Below are 11956 nucleotides of genomic sequence, written 5' to 3'. Positions count from 1 at the left end.
GGGGGCATAGGGCTTGGCAAGAAAACAGTGACATTACTCCTCTCCCAAAGCACTAACAGCCAACACATAATAACTCAGGCAGCACCGGGGCCCCTGGGGACAGGCCCACCTGTGGAATGGGGAGGGGAAACGGTCCTCTCCTAACGACCTCCACCTCCAGCCATCAGCACCAGAAAATGTAGACCATGAATTAGGTTATGTCCACTGTCTGCTCCCGTCCCCTTATAATAATACTCACAATAATAACATCAATGCCAATAGCTAAGCTACAGGGACTTGGTAGCATTCGCCCTCCAGCATCCCAGCTCAACATCGGAGGGGTTCCCAGTGTCCCACGTGCGCTCCTGACACCCAGAGAGCCTTGGCGGAGGAGGAGAGGGGGTGGGCGCGTGAGCTTCTAACCTCGGCCCCGAAGGGTCGCGGGCGAGGTGGCCGCCTGGGCCGCACACTCGCAGGTTGCAGCCCGCGGCGTGGAGCTGGCGGCGCGGGCGGAGGGGCGCGGAGGGGCGCGGAGGGGCGCGGAGGGGCGCGGAGGGGCGCGGAGGGGCGCGGAGGGGCGCGGAGGGGCGCGGAGGGGCGCGGGGCGGGCCCGCCGTGAGGGGCAGGCGGCGCGGCGTCCCCGAAGATGCGGCGCGGCGGCATATTTTGCACATGAGTTCAGAGGAAGAGGAAGTGTAGCCGGCGGACGCGCGGCGGCGGCGGCGGCGGCGGCGGCGGCGGCGGGGGCGCGGCGGGACCGGAGCCGGAGCGCGCCGGGCGCAGGGCGCAGCGAGCGGGAGCGGGAGCGCGGCGGCCGCGGGCTCCGACGGGCGCACGCATCGCCGGAGGGACGGACACCCGGCCCGGCGCATCGCCGCCAACCCCCCTCGCCTCCACCCACCCACGGGCGCCCACCCACGCCTTCCCCGCGCCGCCGCCCCTGCATGGCACAAACTTTCCTCCCGGGACGCAGCACACCGTCTCCGGGAGCCCGCACCCGCGCCTTATACGCCTCGGCGAGTCCGGAACGGTAGGTGGGCGCGCGGCGGGCTTTGGGGGTGTAGCGGGCACAACCTTCCCCCCACACACACACACCTCTCCATGTGGCCCCGCTGCAGGGCTCCGGGGGCCGGGGGCAGCCCCGCGGGGCGCCTCCCTGCAGGTTGCCGGAGCTTCCCAGGCGCCGGGGTTTCGGGAGGACCCTTCCTCTCCCCCTCCCCCTGCCCCCCAACCGGCAGCTCCCCCGCCCCCCGCGCACCTCCGGCCGGAGTTTGCATGGGGTCGGACCGGTCTCGGGCCAACTTTATTGGGGAGAAAAAAATCACCCCCGCGCGCTGTGCGGGGAGGCACCCGAGCAATCTGTTGGGGGCTGGGGGTGGGGGGGTCGTGGGTGTTGCAGGCTGGAGTTGGGGGGACGGGACACCTTGGGAAGGAATCGGAGAGGACGCTTCCAGGCTACAGGTGGATCTAGGACAAGGCTGCAGGGACCAGGCTGGCGCTGGCCGCGCGGGGGTGCAGGTTCAGGAGGGGGAGAGAGCGGGGTGGGGTGGGGTGGGGTGGAGTGGGGTGGAGGCGCTCCGGCTGCCCTTCTGCGTGCGCCCAGGAGCTGGGTTTGCTCCCTCCCGGGGCCGGAGTGATGGATGGGTGGAAGCGGACGCGTTCAGAGGAAGCACCGCCGCCGCCAGGAGAGGCTCAGACACCAGGCACCGGGGGAGTCCCCAGCGCTAACAAAACGGGGCATTTCCCCTTGGTGAGGGGGTTTCTTCCCTCCACCCAACCCACTTCCCTAGGTTCCAGGGGCGCCAGGGTGGGTGTGGATCAGGGTGGGGCGGTGGCAGCGTGTATTTTTAGGAAACCCAGTTGTCAGGCATGCACCCCCCTCCTCCAGGGCCAAGGCTTGCTTGCCCTTCACCTAGGCTGTGGCGCTGGGCTTGGCAAAGCAGGAACAGCCTGGAGGCCAAGTGCAAGTGAGACCCAGTTGCACACACCAGGCCGCCCTGTGTGGCTGTGGGGAGTTCCCAGGGATGCTGGGTGGTGTCAGTGAGTTTGTTAGGGGGGCTTCCAAACACAAACACAAACAAAAAGTGTTTTTTTGTTTTTTTTCCTTCCTTCCCCAAAAAAGTCTGTCACCGATCCCTCCCATTGGAGTGGTTGCCCTGGTTTCCAGCCACAGCCTCTTGTCATGGGTACAGCTGTTTTCAGATGCTGGGCTGGCAGGCCGGCCAGGCGTCTTCCAGCCCCTGCCTGCTATTGTGTGTCATCTCAGGATAAGCCAGGCCCTGCCTGCCAGGAAGGAAGGCCGGCGTGCTGTGAGTGACCTCTGGGTCTGTGGGTGGCTCACGCCGGGCAGCCCACGTGTCCCTAGCCACCGGGGCTCCTGGAAACGTACCTCTGAACATCTGAATCCCCCACTAAGTTCGAGTGACCCCAGATGTCACCAAACCGCCGCAGGAGGGAGGAAGCAACAAGTTGTTTGGGGCTCCTGGTGCATGTGTGCGCTAACCTCAGTGAAATCACGTTAACCTTGGGAGCTCTGCATCCTCTTCTGCCTCCAGTGGGGTATCTGGCCCGAGCGCTGGGACGTCATCCTTTGCAGAGCAAGGTCGCCCGGGGTTGGTTTTTCTTTGTTTGTCTTTGGCTGCGTGGACCTGGGGCACATGGAAGTGGAGTGTTGGGCAGTTAGCTCATGTATGGGGTGCAGGAACTGAAGGAGATCCCGTTGGGAAGACAAGCCGGTGTGTGTCCTTTTTCTCCCTCTCGACAAGGAATTTTTTTGGCTTACGTTCAAATCGTTGCTTTGTCTGTAGGGAAACAGGCAGAAAATCTTTGGCATGAGTGATGGGAGTTCCTGTAAAACTGCCCGTGTTCTTGCAATCTTCCGCTTTTCAGCAGCGCCGAGACGGTGTGGGGGCCGTGGCTGGGTGGGCAGGCGTGCCTTTGCCAAATTTTGGATGTGGTGGGCTCAGGAGAGAGCACTGGATCTCTTTCCCCTGCCCGTGTCATTTTAGAAAACGTGGGAGAGTTGCAACACGAGTGACCATCCCGATGCTGACACCGAGGGCCTGTCATTTTGCTACCTGGGTTTGATTGCCCGTCTCTCCACCGATTCATCCCTCTATCCGTCATCAGTCCGACTTACGGTGTTATTCGTTTTAAAAGTAAATTACAGACTTTGACACAGGTCACTCCTAAACATTTCACACCTTTTGTGACTTAGAGTCCAATGTATATTCATAAAATTCTTAAGGTATGATTTACATATATGTAGAGTGAAATGCAAAAATCTGGAGAGTAACATTTGTGTAATATGTTGACTGACTTTTACAGCTGTATGTTGGGGAACCTCCCGCCTGTGGGCCGTAGAAGGCCCTGGAAATCGTTTGGTCTGGCCCTGCCAAGGCAACCACAGGTGGGACTCGAAATTCAATAAATCTAGGAGCTTTCTTTTCATAGCAACATAAATTTATATTAAGTGAATTACAGTAAGCAAATGATGTTATAAGTACCCAAAATGGCCCTTGGCAGAAAAAAGGTTCCCCACCCACGGCATTTGAAGGGACATATTACTGTCTCTATCAAGAAGGAGACTATTACCATCATCCTAGAAAGTCCCTTCATCCACTTCCAGTCAGTCCCTGTCCCCACCCTTTCAGTGGCAAATACCGCTCTGATTGTTTCTCACTCTGGGCTCCTTGAACCCGATCTTGAACTTCGTGTAAGTGGGATTCTGCAGTGTTGTGTGAAAGCTTCTTTCCCTTCGCGTGATTTTGAGATTCATTCATGGTGAGTGTTCAGTCACTGGATCTCTTCATTTATTGTTGAGTTATAGTCCAGGTTATGTCTATGCCACAATGGGTGTATATATCCCTTTGTTGATGGACACATGACTTATTCCCAGTTTTTTTTTTTTGTATTTTTTTGGGGGGAAGGCATATTGTGTATAAAGGTTCTATGCATATGTTCTCATTTCTCATGGGTAAATATCTTAGAACCTCCAAAGAGGCGAACAGACCTTTTTCCAACATGCTTATACCATTGTACATTCCCACCATCAAGAATACAAGTGTGAGGTTTTAGAATACAGGTATGATTTAACTGGTGTTCTTCAGAAATTGGGCCCACCTAGACGGTATGGAACATGTTGTTTTCTTGTCTTTTTTTTTTAAAAAAAATTTAAATTAATTTCTTTATTGATTAAGGTATCACATATTTGTCCTCAACTCCCCATTCCAATCCCCACCCCCCAACCCCACTCATGCCCCCACCCCCCTATTGTCCTTGACCACTGGTTAGGCTCATATGTATGCACATAAGTCTTTTGGTTGATCTCTCCCTTTTATCCCCACCCTCCCTTTGAGGTCCAACAGTCTGACCCATGGCTCCTGACCCATGGGTCTGTTCTTGCTCATCAGTCTATGTTGTTCACCATTTCCCCTAGATGAGTGAGATCATGTCCTACTGGAAATATACTTATAAGAATCAAAAATGAGACCAGCAATAATGGTTATGCTGAAAGGCATATGTGGAACACGTTGTTTCCAAAGGTGGAGGAGTGGTGAGAAATCCCCAACTCTGCCGGGAAAGGCGTTTACAGGGAAATGATGGCCGACAATCAGAGGGATATTTTGTTTTGTAGAAATCTTCAGAGAAGGGAATTCCATAGGGGAATGTGCACTTGGTTGTGAAAGAAGATTGACGGAGCGCTTTCTATATAAAGAACAGTAACCCCTGAACCCCACAGAGTTCCGCTAAACTTCTGTTTGGAGACTCCCGAGGGGTTTCGGGCAGGCCGGTCTGGTTGGCGTGAACTTGGTGGACGGTCCCATTGGATTTCACCGGCTCCGGCAGCTTGTTGAAAGGGGTTGTGTTTGCTTTGCGAGGAAGATCGGATTTGGCCGTTTGAAGGCTCAGACCAGCTTTCCTGTTACTGTGGTTTGGCCTGTCAGTGAAAACACGGCCTGTCAACACCCCCTTGATTGTCCCTGATGAAAGAAATGGGCAGGTTCCCCTCCGATCCCCTTACATCTCCGTTCCTCTCTGTGGGCCAGCAGCTGACCCTGGGCCCTGCTGGTCCAGTAAGCAAGAATGGAGCCGCCCTGCCTGGGAGGGACCCCAGGATGAAGTCTTTACATCTCCCCGAGGTGTCTCCCTGGGGACCACGCGTCGCAGAGGGTGAAGATTCTTGAAACAGTGCGCTCTGCGGACTGTTCTCCTCCATGGCCTAGCAAACCGAGGTCGGCAAACTGCGGCTCGCGAGCCACATGTGGCTCTCTGGCCCCTTGAGTGTGGCTCTTCCACAAAATACCACGGCCTGGGCGAGTCTGTTTTGAAGAAGTGGCGTTAGAAGGAGTTTACGTTTGAAAAATACGTGGCTCCCAAGAGAAATTTCAATCGTTGTACTGTTGATATGTGGCTCTACTGACGAATGCGTTTGCCGACCACTGGCCTAGCCCACGCCTGCCACGGAGTAGGGACACAGTAAACGTTGGCTGATGGATGCTCGTGACGCCCAGTGAGTGGCGAGATGTCAGGGCCCCAGACACACTTAGCTCGATGCCACTTTCCGTGGCCCGGGAAGCAGGTTCAAGGTGATGGGGCTCAGGAAAACTTGGCCGGCTGTAAAATTTCGTAGTAGCAGCACCACTCTTATTTTATCACAGATTTTTACTATTGTTATTCATGAAATAATAATTACGGTGACCACTTGCCAGCTGCTTACTCCGCCAGGCACTGGTAGGCACTTTCCCTGCTGTAGTCTCCGACTTTAACCCTGCTGCTAGGCCAGCACTATTATTATCTGTTCTTTAGCCTCGAGGAAACTGAAGCTTAGGGAGGTTAAGTAAGTTGCCCTAAGTTCACATTTTGATGTTTCCCAGACTTCAAGGGGAGAGACTGACATTCTGTTTTCCCAAAGGCATATTCCCTTCACAAGCACGGATCGCCAAACAGGCCAAGCCATCGTATGAGAGAAGTAAACCGGATAGGCAGAACGCAGTCCCAGGCAGTGGCACACCCGAATCCCTGTCGTTAGTCCTTTTCCTTTTTGTTTTAAGTTCGCTGAGTTTGGGGCAGCTAGGGCCTGTAGAGCGGTACTGATTTTGGTGACGATGTAAGATGCTATTGGTTGATTAGGATTGTCATTTCGTTGTAGGAAATGGAGACGTTGCCAGCTGTTTGGTTTGGGTGTCTGTAGTTGAGCGGTCCAATACAGTAGCCACTAGCTACCTGTGGCTATTTACATGGAAATGAATTAAAATGAAAAAAAAAAAATTAAAAATCCAGTTCCCCAGTCTCACTCAGCACCTTCCAAGTGCTCAACATGTGGTTATTGGCTGCGGAATTGGACAGCACAGATAAACGTGTGTGTGTGTGTGTGTGTGTGTGTGTGTGTGTGTGTTTATCCTCACCTGAGGGTATTTTTTCTTTCTTTTAAAAAATATATTTTATTGACTTTTTACAGAAGGGAAGGGAGAGGGATAGAGAGTTAGAAACATCAAAGAGAGAGAAACATGGGTCAGCTGCCTCCTGCACACCTCCTACTGGGGATGTGCCCGCAACCAAGGTACATGCCCTTGACTGGAATCGAACCTGGGACTCTTCAGTCTGCAGGCGGATGCTCTGTCCACTGAGCCAAACAGATTAGGGCCTGAAGGTATTTTTTCCATTGATTTTTTTTTAGAGAGAATGGAAGGGAAGGGGAGAGACACACCGAGAGAAACATCAATGTGAGAGAGGCACACATATATTTGTTGCCTCCTGCACATGCCCTTGACCGGAATCGAACCCACCATCCTTCAATCTGTGGGCCGTCACTCTAACCACTGAGCAAGCCAGCTAGGGTGGCACAGATTCTTTTCATTGCTCTTAGAAGTTTGTTTGATAGTGCTACTCTATAGTAAGCATCTCTCTCGTCTCTTTTCAGTCTAAGAATTGGCAACACACTTGGCTAAGGCTTAGGCTATTTTTTACTGACAGAGATAAATTTAGCCAGATTTTCCTTTCATGTTTACTTTTTAAAGGTTGTATGTGTGTGATCTCTCCTCTCATTCACATTCAGTTTTTGACATAAATTATTTTTTTTCCCCCTCCTGGGCCCCCAAAGGGGCCTTTCCTCTATGATCAATTGTACATTTCACCGAGGTGCTTTCTCTGAAAAGATCAGTCCAGCAGGCAAACCATGGCCGCGGCTTGAGCCCCGCTAATTCCTTGCTCTCCAAATAAGAATTCAGTTCAGCTTTTAAATATGCATTTGTGTGGCTTGCTCCCTACCTGGGCTGAATTCAGGAAGAAAAAATCGCTCTCAGCGGGGCCAGAGCCAAAGAGCTAGAAAAATCAGGTCGCATTCTACGCGTGATGGCTGCCTGCCAAGCCGGAGATGGAGGAGACACCATTTGGGGTACTTAAGGGCTTCGTTTTGGGGTATTGCTGGTCTGGCCTACCCCTGCGGTGTCTGGAGTGCTGGACAGGGCGGGCAGCCTGGGGGGTGCTGTGGCTTTGTCTCCTCTCTGGTGTACACTCTTCCAGAATCAGGTCCTCAGCGAAGGGGACACCAGCCCTCCGGTGTGGGGAACAGGACCAGCCAGAGGCGGAAAGTCAGCATCAGCTGTGTTCTGCTCAGCTTGCTTGGTACCGACCCACTTTTAAACGAACTTTGTGAAATGGTGTTACAGTGGTGGTGTGTCTCCCACAGCCATGCCCTTCAGGCTTTTTCAAACCAGAAGCGAAACACGCTGGCAGATTCCTTTGCCTTTTACAACGGAAATGTCCCATTTTGTTGTTCCATAGGCAGACCCCTTCCTTCTCAGCATTTATCCTTGGCAGAGGATTATCAGCTTCCACTGGTGTGCGTGTTTGTGTGTGTGTGTGTGTGCTGTGTTAAGGACACTCCCTAGTTTGAATTTCACTCGGAGGAAAAATGCTTTTGGAGGGGCCATTCAAGTGTTCCCTGGATATCTCCCAAATTCTTCAGGTTTGGAGAATTTATTCTCGTAGGCATCATCCACAAACGTTGGATGGCAAGGGATGAAGTTTTTCTCAACCTCTGGTTAATGGAACTTGACCGTATCCTATATCACCAAATTTCGGACATAGTGAGTGCAAGGAAGCAGCCTGTTCATTGAAACTCTTCATTCACTTAGAGAAGTCTTTCGGGGATTCTTATGGTGTTTTGGGACATCTGATAAGCACCCTTTTCAGAGTTGGTGTACTTGTGGGTATAGGCAGGTTAAATGGAATCTTTGTAGTGGGTAGCAAGTCATGCTCGTAAAAGTACTTAAAATAGCCGAAACCGGTTTGGCTCAGTGGATAGGGCATCGGCCTGGCTCAGTGGATAGAGCATCGGCCTGCGGACTGAAAGGTCCCAGATTCGATTCCGGTCAAGAGCATGAACCTTGGTTGCAGGCACATCCCCAGTAGGGGATGTGCAAGCGGCAGCTGATCAATGATTCTCTCTCATCGATGTTTCTAACTCTCTATCCCTCTCTCTTCCTCTCTGTAAAAAAAAATATATATATATTATATATATATATTTTTTCAAAAAGTACTTAAAATAGTTAACATTTATAGCGCTTTTTCTGTGTGCCTGAGTTCTTCTTAGCTCTGTGAAATATGAACTTATTGAATCCTTACCCTGCAGGTAGATTCTGCAGTTATCCCCATCTTAGAGTTGAGAGAACTGAGGGGAGGTTGCTTCCTCGAGGTAGAGACACTGGGATCGGAACCAGAGGATGTGGGTCCAGATACTTTGCACCCAACCCTCGTGCTCTGCTGTGAAGAAGGTGAACTTGAGGGTGGCCAGCAGATTGCCCACTCTGGCTGCCCGTTAGACTCACTTAGGAGGCTTTAAAAAATACGAATGCCTTGGTCCCCACCCCCAAATGCCTGGGCAGCAGGACTTGAAAACAGCCAATCCTGAGAGCCACCTCCCTAGCTCAGGGTTTCTCAGACTTGACTTGATTCAGACTTAACCACCCGATAAAAAGCAGATTCTGATTCACAGGCCTGGGCGGGGGCCGAGTTGTGGGGCAAGTTCTCACGTGAGAGGGCTGGTTCTAGCGGAGGGTGGTTGTGATGAGACTGGTGGGAGAACAGAAAGGTAGTTTGCATAAGATACCTACTTCAGTGTGAGGGTGGGGTGGTAAGCAAGCGTTTTCCTTTGAAAAATACCCTTTGTATTCCTTATCTTTTGCTGTATAACAAATTACTCCCACACTTGGCAGCTGAAAACAACAATAAACATTTATTATCTCACAGGGTGGAGTTGGGAATGCAGAGCAGCTTAACTGGGTGGTTCAGACTACGGGTCTCTCCTGAGGTTGCAGGTTCAATCCCTGTTTTGGGAGTGTATGGGAGGCAACTGATGATGTTTCTTTCTCACATCTATGTTCCTCTCTCTCTCTCTCTCTCTCTCTCTCTCTCTCTCTCTCTCTCTCTCTCTCTCTCTCTCTCTCTCTCTCTCCACTCCCCTTCCCTTCCCTTCCCTTCCCTTCCCTTCCCTTCCCTTCCCTTCCCTTCCCTTCCCTTCCCTTCCCTTCCTCGCTCTCTCAAATCAGTAACATCTCCTAGGGCAGTAGTCGGCAAACTCATTAGTCAACAGAGCCAAATATCAACAGTACAACGACAGAAATTTCTTTTGAGAGCCAATTTTTTTTTAAAACTTACACTTCTTCTAACACTACTTCTTCAAAATAGACTCGCGCAGGCGAGTGGTATTTTGTGGAAGAGCCACATTCAAGGGGCCAAAGAGCCACATGTGGCTCGCAGTTTGCCCACCATGGTCCTAGAGTGAGGATTATTATTATTATTTTTTAAAGTGGCACCCTACAATAATACTGTTTCCTATAGATGGTTCTTTTACTTGGCATTGAATCAGGACCACTTTCAATGGGTAAATTTTAGTGATCCTTGGGTTTCTGTCTTAGATTACGTTTGTAGGATATCAAGATTTGACACCATCTGAATAGTTGGCTGGGTTTTGAAGTTTCCATTTACATTTCTGGGATGAGAGAGACATCCCTATTATGTGGAATACTTAAATTTGGATCATCAGTTCTGACTTCAGGTGACTGAGAGATGTTATAAACACACTTTCAGTCTTCAAACACGGGATTCGAGGGTAGAAATAAAAAAATGAGTTCGCCAGCTTATCCAGCAGTCATTGCACATAATTGCCCTGTCTCTGGTTGCTTGTCACGAGCTGTTGGCAATTGTTAAAATTAGCTTTCCAGTTTGCCTCAGATTAGCGGCAAGTGTGGTAAATGAGGGCTCGCTCTTAATGAAACTAATTTGTATTTGAAAATATAACTACATTTATTGCCCCCATTATTTAAATGCGTGCATGCTAGTTGATAGGGGGAAAAAATGAGCCTTTCAACTCCAGTTTTTATAAACACGCGCTGAAAAATCATCTTTTAAGGAGGCGATCCTTTCTGAAGTGGTTTTCCCAGTGTTTTATGGGCACCTTGGGAAGCATTTCAGAAACAAATGAGGAATCCTTCTCAAATAAAAGAAGAAATTTAATTTTGACGTTTAACAAGACACAGGGCATCGTGCCCCAGTGCTGGACAGCTTTCTTCGGAACCTGGTCCGTGGTGCTGTGCTCCCTGCTTATATCACAGCCATTTTCTCCGAATGCCCTGCACCCGCCCAGACCTCTGGTCCAAAAAAGCCAGCCTTCCGGCACCACGCGCATGCATCTGTTCATTGTCTTTCTCCTCCTTTCACTTGCCATCTCCTTGAGGGCAAGTCTTGCTCTTCCCATTTTTCTTTAATATTTGTATTGATTTCAAATAAGAAGGAAGAGGGAGAGGGAGAGGGAGAGAAAGAGAGAGAAAGAGAGAGAGAGAGAGAGAGAGAGAGAGAGAGAGAGAGACACATCAATGATGAGAGATAATCACTGATCAGCTGCCTCCTACATGTCCCACACTGGGGATTGAGCCCACAACCTGGGCTTGTGCCCAAACAGTGATCTCTTGGTTTATAGATCGATATTCAATTACTGAGCCATGCCGGCCAGGCCCATTTTTATATTTCTTAATCGAGTACCTGACTCAAAGCAGGCCTTCACAAATGCACATTGAATGAGTGATGGAAGGCATGGATTTGGAACGTAAGTTCCCTGCTCATAGAGCCCACAACTTCTGCATGAGCTGGTCCACCATATATCAAACATGCCCCCAATTCTAGACTTGATTCAGAAAGAATTGATTTTCCAGAATGTCACTACTTGAAAGGGTCTTTGCTTCCTAGTTATTTGCAATGTCTGGCAGAAATAGGCCAGAGTAATTAGGAACTGGATGCTGACGAGGGAGGAAAATAAAGTCATCCCTGGGAGGCTCTGAGACCCAGCGGCAGGGCTGTCTTCCGGGAAGGCGGGTATACAAAGAAGAAAAAGCCTCCGGAATGATTGTCAAGTCATCGAAGCTGACCCAGCGATCCACTTGCGCATAAAATGTATAACCTGGCTCACGTTAGGTATCAGTGTGCTGTGGCTGTGGGAGTTTGGAGGGCAGAGCTGTAGGGGTTGGACGGACTATCCAGCAAAGTACTGGGGGAAACTTTGTCACACACAGGTGGTTTCTAGCATGTGTCCTCGACAGAAACAGACAACTATCATACAACGTAAGGAGAATTAGGCACGAATAGCACTGCTGCTCATGATTTCCCTCAGTGAGCGGATGCCCCCAGGGTGGCATCAGAAGGTGGAAGGGCCGAACTGGCGGTCTCTAAGAGGGTCTCCTCTTCCTCCATGCCTCTGGTGGGGTCAGCATTGGGCTACCCTGAGTGTGTAAAGGGAACTATTCTTCATCAACAGGACCCAGCACTTACTGTGCAACCCAGCAAGCCCACTCCGAGGGATGGCCCTAGAGCAGCGGTCGGCAAACTGCGGCTCGGGAGCCACATTCTCTGTTGACTAACGAGTTTTCCGACCACTGTCCTAGAGAGGAGAAAACTAATGCCTCATAAAAATCTCTACCTG

The 11956-nt window shown here is 50.9% G+C and overlaps 1 protein-coding gene across 1 annotated transcript in view; it reads left to right on the top strand.

Moving 5' to 3' along the window:
• Positions 1 to 619: 619 nt before the first annotated feature.
• The window catches only part of RFTN1 (raftlin, lipid raft linker 1), a 175154-nt gene continuing 163817 nt past the window's right edge, over positions 620 to 11956 (top strand). The window contains exon 1 of the mRNA XM_084903306.1: positions 620 to 1009. The gene's annotated coding sequence lies outside the window, so the exon portion shown is untranslated. The remainder of the gene's footprint in view (positions 1010 to 11956) is intronic.

This window comes from Pipistrellus hanaki (assembly GCF_964339955.1).
Source record: "Pipistrellus hanaki genome assembly, chromosome: 13".
NCBI classification, from domain to species: Eukaryota; Metazoa; Chordata; class Mammalia; order Chiroptera; family Vespertilionidae; genus Pipistrellus; species Pipistrellus hanaki.
The sequence above is the reverse complement of the archived record's forward strand: the minus strand, read 5'-3'. Positions and strand labels throughout refer to the sequence as shown.